The sequence below is a fragment of the Chelmon rostratus genome, chromosome 10, assembly GCF_017976325.1.
Source record: "Chelmon rostratus isolate fCheRos1 chromosome 10, fCheRos1.pri, whole genome shotgun sequence".
Lineage (NCBI taxonomy): Eukaryota > Metazoa > Chordata > Actinopteri > Chaetodontiformes > Chaetodontidae > Chelmon > Chelmon rostratus.
In genome coordinates this window covers 28,692,951-28,706,925 of record NC_055667.1, presented here as the reverse complement: position 1 = coordinate 28,706,925, position 13,975 = coordinate 28,692,951, and the positions used below count along the sequence as shown (strand labels likewise).

General features: G+C 41.4%; 1 protein-coding gene across 1 annotated transcript in view; it reads right to left on the bottom strand.

Annotated features, from left to right (window-relative positions):
* The window catches only part of oprl1 (opiate receptor-like 1), a 75,262-nt gene that overhangs the window by 45,842 nt on the left and 15,445 nt on the right, over positions 1-13,975 (bottom strand). The window lies entirely within an intron of this gene.

Below are 13,975 nucleotides of genomic sequence, written 5' to 3'. Positions count from 1 at the left end.
AATGTTGCCTTTCTAATGTATTAAATAAGGTTAAAAAAGAATAACATGTCTGTTGCTGTTTTTGTAAATTTTTTGGCAGTTATGCTTAATAACCTATTTTCTAAATAAATATGCCATTGGGCTAACATTGACTTTGCTTCAGAGTGTGGTTTCTATGGGGGGTTTGATTGTAATTGTACAGTGATTACTGTAAAATTTTTCGCTGTGAATTCACAATAAATAATTGGATAAGTTTTGCATGACTTCCACAGTATACATTGTAAATTCACAGTAAATTACTGTCAACTTGTGCATTACTTTCACAGCACACACTGTAGAAGTACAGGGCCCTGGTGTAATGATGTACAGCAAAAGGTTGTAATTCCCCAGTAGTGTACTGTAATATCACAGTAATTGCTTTGTCATTGAAACTGTGAAGTTACAGTATACAGTTGTGCTTTTACAACAATGCATTATAATATCACAGATGTGAAATTACAGTAAATTGTTGTGAGTACATTTCACAGTATAATGCTGTGATCCTTGCTGTGAAAGTCATGCAAAACTTATCCAATTATTTATTGTGAATTCACAGCGAAAAATTTTACAGTGTAGAACATTTAGTTCTTCATGCTATCACCTTGCTCTGAGCTTATAATATTGCTGTCTTCTACAGCCTGGATTTACATGAAGTTTCAGCCTTAGATTCCCAAACGGATCCATTTTTCTGCAGCTCCGCAGCGGCTCTGAGCTCGGCCGACAGTCATAAGAAGCAGTTTACACTCATACTAAGACCGTCTCTGAAAACCCTCCCGGCTGAGCTCCTGTAATTCCCCACCAACCAACATTTGGAGTCCTTAAAAGACTTTCAGAGCACAAACTCCAGCTGCTCAAAACCACGATTCTGCGTGTAATCAAAGTGTTTCACAGAGGCTGTCATGTTGAGATGTTCAGTCTTGTGTTTGGAAATGAACGCTGCTCGAGAGGGAAAACAGCGAGTTTTTATGATCTCATCAGTTTAATTCAGCAAAGACGCTGTGAAGGGAGGAGCGTGCTCTCTGGAAAGATAACTGGGCTGGACTCAGCGGACCAGTGTAAGATCTCTTTCTAGTCTGGTCTCTTTGGTGTAAAACATCCCAGAATGACCAGCCTCGACAGCACTGACATCATTTTACAGTTGTCCTCCTCTGATGACCTTTCATGTTCCCCTTGCTACCATTAGGTGTCCTTATGCTGATTAAAACTGGATGAATTATTGGCAAAATCTGTGCAGACTTTTCTGAACAATATTATGATTTGTAGCTAATCATTCATAGCAATATATGTTATTTATTAATATAGAAATATATTAAATATACCAGCTTTATTCACATTTATCAATACATTACATAACCAGTATACTTGATGTATACATTTGCAGCCTAAAGGTGGAATTTTGGCTCTGTGCAGATATTTAAAATCCCGGTGAAGTGCCAAACGTCAGCATACGTTGTGCCGACCATCGCGTCCAGCAGACTGAGCTGAACGTCTCCGAGCCGCCCTGGTGCACGCTCATGTCCATTTTCAACGCACGACGCAGAGCTACTGAGGAAACAGGAAGACAGAAAAATGCCGAAACAACATGGCTCCATTTCTGCTTCCTTACAGCAGTGACGGTGTGAGAAGTAAACTGAAGTCGAGTGAACGAGCTGGAGGCCTCAAATGAGCCTCCAGCGTCAAAACATCTAACTCCTCATCAAGCTGAACTTCTGCAAACTTCAGCATGTGAGCCAATAATTCATCTCAGAATATTCAAAGGCTATGGAGCAGAAAACACTGTGCTGGGGGGGTCCACTGATAATAATATAAATCAAATCCTCTATTCAACGCTCTCCACACTTGGTGAGAAAACACCTTTTCAATCTCAAAGGAACAAACCGTCCTGGACCACAACTTAAAACTGGATTTACGGCGATGATGTCAGCATCACACCAGCAGCCGTGATTTATCTGAAGCACGGACCGCATCTCGCTGTTTTCTAATGAGTCCTGCTGCTAATTTATAACTGCGCTTAATGACGCTGTTTTGATTAAGGATGCATTTAGACGCTCACAATATGAAGCAGGAAAAAGGTAATTAGTAACAGTGTCCTCTGCAGTCGGGCTGTTGGAGGTCACTGTGTGAGCTGCCTCCTCTTCAGCTGTCTGCTGTTTGATTTTAATCAAAAATTTCAGTGTAAGAGAGCAGCTAAACTACTGGCAGCTTGTGAATGCAACCAGGCAGCCATTGACGCCCATCTGCGTACTACGTAGTATAACGAGTAGTTTTATGGTGTTAAAATACCTTTGTGGATGAACAGCAGCCACCAGAGAGGTGAACATCAGTCTCCAGCTCTTCATTTAGATCATTGAACTTTGCTGTGATTGTGGCTCAATTATTAAGAGACATTTAACGCCACATCGATTTCTGATTCATATCATAGATGGGTATTAAATTATTTGTATGATGGAGAGCTGTGAAACCTTTCGCTATGTCCCGACGTGTCTGAGGTTTGTTCACTGGCGTCATGTTTTTGTCAAGCACTTCCTGTTTTATAGTGAAACCTAAACTTCCCTCTTGCTTCAGACCCTTGACTTCTTGGTGTGTCTGATTGTTTGCCCCGCCCTGATTGTCTCCACCTGTTCCTTGTTACCTCGTGTTTTTATATTTCCCCTGTCCTGTGCCAGATTGTCTTGTGATCCTTGTCAGTCCAGCTTTGTTACCTTGCTACCATGTCCTTGTCTTGAGAGTCTTTTGTTTCACTGTTTTGTATAGAAGAGAATTAACCTTAGCATGAATATTGAGCACCTTTTGCTAACCATTGTACCTGAGAGACCTTTTCTTATTAAAACCAGCCTTGTTGGTTCCTACACTTGTGTTAGAGTCGTGCATTTGAGTCCAGAACCTTGTGCCTGAGCGCCTGTGATACCTTTCCTGGGTGGCGAGGTTCAGGGCTGTCTTCACAGCTTCTGAACAACCACCCAGGTGACTGAACAGTCTGGTGTTGCGCCCGTTGATGAGTCCTTCTGCCAGCAGAAGACACATTTGACCAATCAGAGCTTACTCGGCGGGATGGAGAATGGGATATTCTTATTCATCGCTAGCGAGCTACATTACACAAAGGTAGCAACGGAAAAATGGCCTCAAGTGTGAACGATGCTCAAGTAAGTTCTTGCGCTGAAATAAATCTTTTCTTTGAACAGTGTGAAAAACTTCACTTTCTGCAGCATCCGCCACCGTGTCAACTGAAAATGTGGTCGATGGGACGGATGGGTCACTAAATTAATGAAGTGAAACAACACGGTAATTCTGTGTTATTGTGCAGCTTCATTCTCATACATGAAGTATTCATGTCTGCATGGTGAATATCCTATTTTTTACTGTTTTTAAAGAAAAATAATCTCTCCAAGCTCGGCTCTTTTTCACATTTTGACCCTCATTCCCATCGGCTTTCTCTACAAGCTAGCTAAGATCTGGGACATCCAACAACCAACCAAGAGACGGTGTTCTTAGATCTGTTCATGATGTCTGACTGGAACACAGTCTGGGCTGATGGTGTGGTGAGAGGTTGGCCCGCGATGAGACGAGTCAGTTTGGTTGGGGTCAAGCAGCTGTAGTTTGGTCGAGTGAGAAGACTCAGTGTTTGGTTTGTCCACTCTGGGCTACTGTAGAAACACGGCAGACTCCCTCTGTTGATATAAAGACCTCATTCAAAAGCAACGATTATTATTTTCATGTAATTATACACCACTGATGGATATGATATTCCATTTCTGTCATATTCTGCCAATAGATTTACCTTGAACACTGAAAAAAAAGCTTCAGCATTGGGACCGGACTTGCGTCCCCAGATGGGAGGTGAGTCCCCATAATGTAATAGTGTGAACAGGTCTGTCACCACCATAATTATTTATTTTATATTAATAATTAATACAACATGCACACATGATATTATGATAAAATCACTGAATGGTGTTATATGGAAAATATATTAATATTTAATCATTTTAATTTTAGCTATATTGTGCATCTCTAATGAGCAAGAGATGTAAAATCGATCCTGATTGCGTGTTGTCTGGTCATACGGAAGGCGCAATGCTGGCCTCATTATCTTGAAAACTGAGATCTGAGGATGTTGCAGAGAGACGAGGCTGTACTCTGGGATGAGATGTTCATTAGAGCATCACCTGCCGCTCTGTCGCAGTCCTGCCGCTGTCAGCAGCTGCATGTGTGCAAACAGCACGTAGAGTCATAGCGATGCAGTCTGCGTGCGGCGGCGGCCTGTAAATAATGAATGATTTTCGCAGGTTGTGGAAACGCTGAGCGTGCTCGGTCAGCCAGCGTCTCCACATTTGACAGCCTTTTCACTGCTCGCCAGCCAGCCTCGCTCAAAGCTCTGCCAACAGCATTAGAGCGCCGGCCTTGTGATTGCTGAGTGCTGTCTCCTGGCAAATGCTGTGCATCATCATGAAGCCTTTCAACTCCTGAGGGACATCCACGGCCACCAGCAGGTTTCAGTGCCAGGAGCCCTCATGGAGGTTGTTGATGAAGACCTGGCAGCTGCAGGGGAACAAACCTGTGGCCTTTGTACTACAGAGTAGTGTAGTATCTGTGGCCATTAAAGCACCCTCTCATGCCATGCTCATTTTTCTCTCCACCTGCGTTCTCTCAGCTCCAGCTTTAGTCGAGCTGAGCGAACCTACTCATTTCTTTTCTGCTTTTAAGCACGCTTTAAAAAATGCTAAAGTTACAACAAAAATCTGCCTTAGCACTTATGAAGTGCTCCATGAGCCTTATTGTCTGAGCTTATTTTCTTTCAAAAATCTGCCTGTGAAGGTGAGATAATTGTTTTAACCACCTGGAAGATACAGTCATCCAGAAAATTCTTGAAACAAGGTAAAGTGGGAACGTCTGGAACATTCTTACTGATTTAAAAATAAGTCTTGAAGTGACTGCACAACACAACACAGAGCAGGTGTATTGTGGCATTATGTTAGCAGTTACATGTGGCATCTAGGCCTGTAGTAGCATTGTAGCAGCTAACAATAGCTAAAGCGGTGGTAGTATGATAGTATCTTAGCAGTTAGCATTGGCATCTAGCAGTTAACATTAACAGTATAGGTGAATCTAGCTGCATTGTCTTCTTCTGTTCCTTTTAGCAGGTAGCGGTTAGCATTAGCATTAGCTAAATGGTAGCATCGGAACTGTATTGTCTTCATCTGTTCTTCTTAGCAGTTAGCATTAGCATTAGCTAAATGTAGCATTGGAACAGTATTGTCTTCTTCTGTTCTCCTTAGCGGTTAGCATTAGCATTAGCTAAATGGTAGCATCGGAACTGTATTGTCTTCTTCTGTTCTTCTTAGCGGTTAGCATTAGCATTAGCTAAATGGTAGCATCGGAACTCTATTGTCTTCTTCTGTTCTCCTTAGCGGTTAGCATTAGCATCAGCATTAGCTAAATGGTAGCATGCAGAACCTTTGTGGATAGCAGATGACAGACAAGGCCACTGGTACGCCAGTATTTCCTCATCAGCTATGTCACCTATTAGTTACAAATGCAATCCTTCAGTCATCCCGACCCACCAATAAATATTAATAATTTGCAAAAACAAATCTTTCCAAACACTTGAATGAAAATGCGTAATTTTGGTGGGAGAAGGACAGTAGCTGAATGAGCTATAGGTTACCGGATTGGAATCATGACCAAAGCGCTGGCTAATGATAAAAAGATTAGTACAGCCTTTGATAACAAGTGTTCGCCCATTTAGCAGCCAAGAACAATGTCAACATGTTTTAAATGTATTGAGTTTTTTCTTTTTTTAAAGCAAGAAAAAAGGTCGAATCAGAAATCTTCTTTCTGACTGGAGGGGTGTGTTGTTACCAGTTTGACTGACGGCAGCTCGTATGCTATTACACCACAGAGATCGAGAGACAAAGTCAAACTGGTGCTGATGCCTACATGTGTGTTATTAGTGCTATTGAAGAATGAGGACCACACAGCTCACTGGACATCAGTGACATTTGACATAAATGACATAAATTATATGAAAGGTGACAAAGCGCTGATGGAAGATGGCATCATGCCGGCATCGTATGTCAATCACATGACAAAAATCCTCCAGAGAACAGCTGATGAGAAGGAAGTAATGAAGTTATAAAATCAATGGGTGGATCTGCAAAGGGGTTTGCAAATAATTCAAGCAAGATCAAGACTTCACCTTTCAGTGTGTGTGTGTGTGTGTGTGTGTGTGTGTGTCTGTGTGAGGATATACATTACTCATGTGCTATGACACATAGTCCCCATAGCGTAAATCGTAAAATTTTAGGGTGAAGATGGGTTAAGGTTAGTGTAAGTCTCCAGGAAATTAATGTAATTCTATGTGATGGAAATGACTGTGTGTGTGTGTGTGTGTGTGTGTGTGTGTGTGTGTGTGTGTGTGTGTGCAGGAAGGTGAGGTAAGTTTGGAAAGTTTTCTTCAGAAAGTCTGATGTAGACATGTATTTTATTTATTTATGCATGTATTCATGATGACACTCACACACTGGATGTGATCACCGCCATGCGTGGCAGTTATGCTCCTAACTCGACACCTTGTGGGTTGACCTACCAAGTCAGACGAGTCAAACAAGTCGACGAGCATTTGTGTTCATTTACCGCCGAAGTTTGGGAAAAATGACACGTGGGGTTAACGTATGTGAGGGTGTTGCTATGCGAGACTTATTTGGAAGAAGGGAATGGAAATTTATACAAATGAGACCCGAAGCTGATTGTCATCCCCGACTGAGAGCCACAGCAGAAGGTTTTCGTCAGTGATTGAGGATCAGTGAGAAGCAGCTAAAAAACATTTGCAGCACCATTAACATTTCAATTACATGAAGCAGAGAAAAATCAAACGTTCAGAAATGTTTAAACCTTTTGTAGAGCATCTCTTCTCTTTTCTACTTCCCTTTGTTGAAGAGCTTGTGAAGATCTGAAATGTTTTCTTAAACGTATATTTCGAGCACAGAACTTTTCCTTCACTTTCAGTCTTTCCAAACATTCACGAGGTGCCTTTAGCACAGCATCGGCTCATAATTAGCAGCAGCACATTCACATTAACTCTGCTGCAGCTGGTCCACTTGCATCAGTCTGAGTAAATACTCTGCTGAATGTAAAAGAGGCTGTGAGGCAGAAATTAGCAGCTATTAATCAGTAACTCCACATGGTTTAATAAGGTTATTTACCATACGCATATGGTAAATAACCATTGCCATACACTCATACATCGTCTATGTTTGGAGAGCAGCTCTCACACACAACATGGCTGTGTTTTCAACATTCATGCCTCCTTTGTTGTGTGTGTTTGCTTTTCCAGGCTGAACCTTGGCTGTAAAATGCACAAAGGAAACAAATTGCTGTTGATCTGAATATTTTTTTTTGACCCGCTGTCTTTGAGCAAATACTTCGAGAAGTCAGTCCAAACTTTACCATCCCTGACTGTCTGCTGTCTGAGTCACGTCCCCTCCAAGCCGCCATCGTACCGATCATCACACTATTGTTCCGAGGGCACGGGCGTAATCATGTGTGAAATTAGTTTGGATAAGGTTTGATAGTGCTCCACGTCTCAGTGGATCAATCCAAAGCCCGTCTAATTATGTAGTGGAGCTGTAGAGGGGGAGACCAGTGACCTGTGGCCTGTTTACCTGCTGCTGATCAGACTCACCTGAGAGAAGAAAACTGCCACGATTGCTTCTTGTGAGGCATTTTTCTGGTAAATTACGTATGCAACACATCGGGCTTCAGACGGTTTCACATGTACTATTTCAAACATTAACACAACATTTATTGTCTTTTTATTGTTTTACCTCAATTAAAACATCTCTTCCCATGAACCCGCCTGCTTCCTGTCCAAAACAAGTAAAGCAAAGTGGTTGTGACCTCAACTCGTGCTAAATGTTTTTTGAAGCTTCTCACCACCAGAATATCAAGTGATTGCTGCTTAGCTTGCCAAACCCTGGTAAAATGTTCCTGACTCCGTGGACCCACCATGAACATCCCCTGGAGCTGACAGCAGCCGGACTGTGAGAGCTAACTCATCTATTAGACACAAAAGGCATCACTTGGTTTTATTTGTGTTGGCGAACTGTTTATACTGTTCATTTATACTGCTTTTATTTTGTACGTAGATGCTTAAATTCTGCATTTTTCATTACCGATATTTCATATTTCTTGTCTTATTCCTGTCTTATTTCTTCTTTGTAATTATGTGTGAAGTCTTAAATACAAATGCTAGCTGGCATTGACACACCAGTTCACAAACGGTTGATCCGCAGGTGGTTTGATTTCCAAGGGGAGTTATCAACAGGTGCAGACCAACATGACTGCGGATGCAATTGGATAGACCTACAGCCAATCAGAGCAATGAAACAGACCACAGTGTGCAGAGATGAGCTGTGATGGCGTAGCATTATGTGTTTAAATGACTAATAGGTACCAACTGTTTTGGAATCGGTCCAGTAGATTTCAATTTCAGTTTTCAATTTTAAATTTTATTCATATAGTGCCAAATCACAACTGAAGTTGTCTCAGGACACTTGCCATACAGAGCGTAGATCCCCTCAGTCAGCATCCTCAAAACAAGCTGCAATGGCTGCAATATAATCTTTGGGGGCTTCTGTGCCGTCAAAGTATGTCCACATCATGCCACGGATCCCGACAGAGGTAAGCCTCCATGAGAACACAAAACAAGCTTGATTCAAACTCAGCAGAAACAAAACAAAACTCACCAAAATCCTCTTGGTTAGTCTTTCCACTGTTCCAACAATCACAACTCTGCTTTAATCCAAACAAACTCTCACTTCTTGGAGTTCGATGTGAAAATATTCTGGCTCTGGCCTCCTTCTTGGAGCCATCTTGGTCGTTTGGTATCTGGACAGGAGGCTACCCGCATGCACCTGCCAGAGCAAATAAAGCACGAGCTTGCAGATTCATCCGGTTTTCAGGCACAAAGGCAGCATTCGAGGTTGATGCAATTTTAATTTCCTCGTGGTTGCACAATGACAATAAAGTCCTTGAATCTTGAGTCTTGGACGGCCTTGGTCTGGCTCTGCTGTATCAGACCTCTCAGCCGCCTCATCTTTCATGCTGTGAGGCTGTGAATCATCTCTCCTGAGGGGGTCCACGCAGGTTAAGAAGCCCCTCTCTTCTCCATATATCACCTCTCACATCTTTATCTCCCTTGCTTTGTCCTTCCCTCCTCCTTCTTTCCCTTGATGTTTGCCCTCCTCTGCCTCCTGTCTCCTCAAATCTAATCTCTCTCCACTTCCAGCTCTTGCTTCATATCTTCTCCTCCTCTTTAACCTTTTCCTCGTTGTTATTGTTTTTCCTCCCTCCATCTCTCGGTCTGTCTGCAGCAAGCACAGAAACTTCTCTTTCTGCTGCTTCACATTGTCGAGATGCTTCCTCCACTTGTCTGTATTAAACTCATTTTAAAAAAGTGGGCAAAACCTCACTGCTTCTTTTTATTATATTTTCAGCAGATAGTCCAGTAATCCAGACCGGCACTGATAATCCTGCACCTCGTACGACCTGATAAACGTATGTCCTTGTTTGGCTGTAAGTCCCTCATGAGGAAGTTGCCACCTTGCATCTGGACCTCTCTGGACCACCCGTTGGTGAATTTAATGCAATGATCATGAACCATCCAGTTTCTGTTTGTGCCTATTTTAACTGATTGTTGTTGCAGATTGTTTTGTCTTTTTGTCTTTTTTATTTGTTAGGAGCTGAGTTTCTGGTTGTGTTTTGTTTTATTTTGTAATATTTCGGGGGGGGGGGGTTTCATGACTGTAGAGTTTAAGTAAAGGATTATATCATTATGCCATTCAATTCAAGGGCAGATATAGTCTTCCTTCTTGTTCTAAATGCACTGGATGTATATTACTGATGTTGTCCTCCCCATAACGTAACTTTTAATGACTCCGTGGTTGCATCTGCAGTCTTTACTCAGTGGTCTGCTGGGGCTGTGGAAGCTCTGAGAGGGACAGGACAAGACTTAATAAACTGGTACTACTCCACTTTACCTACTGCTTATTGCACCTTTCAGCATTCACCACAATCTCTTCTAGAGTTTTTCATGAAGTCAGTCCCCAGTTTTGACTCTACGTATGGTCAGCATGTTTCTGCAATAGCAGCTCAATGTATTTACATTGTGTCAGTATGTCTCTACACTGGAGTGATTGCCTGCCTATGCATGAGGGCTTCACAGGAAACTGATGCACTGATGTGATCCAGCACAGTTTTATCTCATTACAGCCTCACTGTTCTCTCTCTTTACACAGCGTCTTTCGAGCAGTGCTATTTCCAGTCTGAAGGCACTTTCAGGTACATAATGCAAAAAATGAGACGTGAATCCAGCCACAGGCGTCTAATGGAAAATATTTTATTGTTGAAAGACACGTTCTCATTTAAAAAGACATTTTTTTTTTGCAGGTTTATTTAGTGTTATTTCAGTATCTCCCTGCCTCCCTCTTCCGATGTTTCCTCTCCCGTCCATTAGCCTTCTTGATATAAGATAAGATAAGATAAGATCAGATCATCTCATGCATATATTGTTACTTTACATCCACACCATCCCTGTCTTTTTAATTATTTTCTATTGAATCCTGTCTCTTGCGTTGAATGGAAACCTCTTTCTGTTTGTGTCATTCTTGCTTCTTATTGTCAACAGTAAAGCACGCCGGGCCGCTGTGCTGACTCCTCTTCCTCTTAAGCTCATTCGCTTACGCCCACAAGCAGCTAATTAGACCGATGGCCACAAATCCCCTCATTTGTGTCTCTGTCGTCCCTTCTCTCAGTTCATCTCTTGGATCCTTTCTTCCAGACCTTTTTCTCTCATTAATGTTGTTGTCTTTCTCTTCCTCTCCTGCTTTCACTTCTCTCCTCTCTTTGTGTCCTTCAGGATAAAACTGCAGTTTGATCTATTTGTTTGTTTGTCCTCCTGTTAATGACATGCAGCAGCACAAACACCATTGATTGGATTTTAATGAATTCCAATATTTTCAAAATTAGACTCGCCGGAAGCCGTTGAGAAAGTGTCACCTAGCAACGTCGTTTTCTTATGATCATCATTGTTTGTCAGTGCCTTCCTCTGCAGTGTATGCTGTCTTTGATTCAGTTTAAGGAACTAAAATGACCTGGTTGAGGTTTGACAGAGATCGTTGTCATGATTAAAAGAAACCAAAATGTAGGTTTTGTAGTTATTTTTTTGATTGGAGTTACGGTAAGGTAGCTGACTCACCTGGCCATAAAGCAGGGCCAGGTGATCTGTGGAAGGTTGGACTAATTCTAATTCTTGTTTTTCTACAAACTTTCATTTATTATTATTATTATTATTACTATTATCATTTTTATCATTATTATTATCATTAACATTATCATTATTATTATTATTATTATTATTATGTATATATATTTTTTACTGCTTGTTATTTTGATATTTTATTATGTATAGTTTGTTCTTTATAGTTTTATTTCACAATTTTTCACTTATTTCACTGTGTGTAATGCTATGCTATCTATCTGTCTATCTATCTATCTATCTATCTATCTGTCTGTCTGTCTGTCTGTCTATCTATCTATCTATCTATCTATCTATCTATCTATGTAAACATCAAGCTGATTTAAAAAGGTAACATTCAGTTAAAAGCTTGAATCACAACAGCACATAAACGGTCATGGGGATGGTTGGCTCTCGTTACCTCTTAACGAATTTAAGTGAAATCAGCTGTCACATCTAATCTGAGCTCAGTGAAGCCTCAGGAGTCAACAGAACAGCGTGTGGATTCTGCTGTGTTCAGTCTGTCTCTACCTGCTGGGTAACTAATGCGAAAAATGTCAAAAACAAGGAAAAAAGCAGTAAAATTGGGTAAATATGATTTAAAATAAGCACAACAATCTGCTGACAGAGCAGGACTAATTCAATTTGCAAGGTTTTTAAAACAAAAAAAAAATCTACTTTCAAAGAAACCACAGTTACCTAGCAGCCAGACAAAAGCGTCAGATAACAGATAAGAAGAAGCATGTATTAGGTGAGGGATAGTGTATAGTGAGCAGGTTCCTATGGAGAAATAAACCACGGCAGATGAGACAGCAGCCCGACTGCTCGCTCCACATTATCCCTCTTAGAACAGGCTGACCACTGAAGCATTCAATAATGTGACACAAAGCAGTGATTAAAACACGCAGCAATCACAGCATGGAGGGTGGGAGTTTCCAAAATATAAAAGAAAAAACTGATTTGAATAAACAGGAACTCTATAGGTACCAACAACTGAGAGATAACTCTCTGAATGAGATCAGGATGGACCCCCCCGGGGAAGTGAATGGTGTGATCCTGCTCATAATCAATACAAAGAAAACAAACACTCAACTAAATACATAAAAGAAAAATGGGAATCAGAATTTAAGATAACAATCACAGATGAAGAGCGGTACACCACACATCAAGAGTGAACAGCTGAACAAAAATAGACTGTGGGACAATGAACGTGGATCACTCGCACATTTTCTGGAAATGTGATAAAATCAGATGCTTCTGGAAAATGTTACACGATGCGCTGCTGAAGATACTTGGATATAAGATTCCAATGCAGTGTTGTATTTGTGTAACCTCTGTGAAGAAAATATATGGACGAAGGACAGATACCTGGTAAAAATGCTTCTAACAGCAGCTAAGAAAGCTACCACGAAGAAACGGGGAAGGGAAGACCCCCCTACACAAGGACAATGGACTCACCTGGTGGAGGAAATCTACACAATGGAGAAAATGACACACCGCTTAAGACTACAGGAAGCTCAGTTCAAAGAAAAATGGATGAAACAGAGAATATTTATGACTAAACAACGACAAAACAGAAAACCTGATTGAGGAAAAGAAAATGGGACATGGACAGGTTGCTTTGAAAGTGACTCCCATGAGTTTTTTACTTGTTTTAGGATTATTATATATTATTATTATATTAAAAATCAAAGTGAAGCAGCAGCTGATTTCTGCTTCAGCGTCATAATTTAAAAATCTGTCTCCAGTTTTGTCTCCGCTCAGCCGTCTTCAGGTTGATCGTCCATGCTGTGTTTCTCTTGGTGGTTTTTCCTGTCTGTCCCCTTCAGTCTGGTCAGTCTCTGTGTCCTTAAGTCTCTTGTGCCTTAATATCGCCCCTCCTGTTGGTCCAGCTTTACTTTTCTTGTCTTTTTTTGCTGGGGACATGTCATTGTCCTGCCACACGTCTCCAAACAAATTAAAAGTTTTGTCCACTAAATGCTCCATATTTTGCCTCTCAAATCAACTGGCAAAAAAAGGGATCGCCCCTTTAGTCTATGACTGTTGCTATGGCTTCCCTAGCAACAGAATACCTGAGCATCCGCTCGTCTATTGATTGACCAATCAGAATTGAGTATTTTATCTTGGTTTTTGCGTTCTGCATTGGAACAATGATCACATTTGTGTGCACAAAATATTCTGGTTTTGCTCCATTCTGAACAAAATACAGATTAAGACGTGAACATCTGCGGATGAACATTAATATTCCACTAATATTGTGTTTACATGCAGCCGCGCCTTTAACTCCCCCTTTCTTTCATTCTTGAAAAAGTTCCTGTTCTGTTGGATGACCTCGCAGACGTCAGTTCTGCTCATAAAAAACTGCATAAATCACCACATTTCTAAATTCAATCCTTCCATTCACTTGCCATCAAACCCCACACCGGCCCTTACTGTAATGCAAATGAAGCGCTCCCCGGTCAAAAATCAGCCTGGCTCTCCCGCTGTTCAAAATCAAGCGAAAGTCCGGAAGCCTGCCGGTGAAAGACGCGATCGGGGGTAGAAACGGTGCCGTGCTCGCGCCGTGCAGAGGAGAAATTAGCCGTGATGATGTTAAATGGTCTGGCTCTGTTTCGCCATCTGAGGCCCTCATTAAGGGAAATGGCTCGCAGAGGCCCAGAGCAG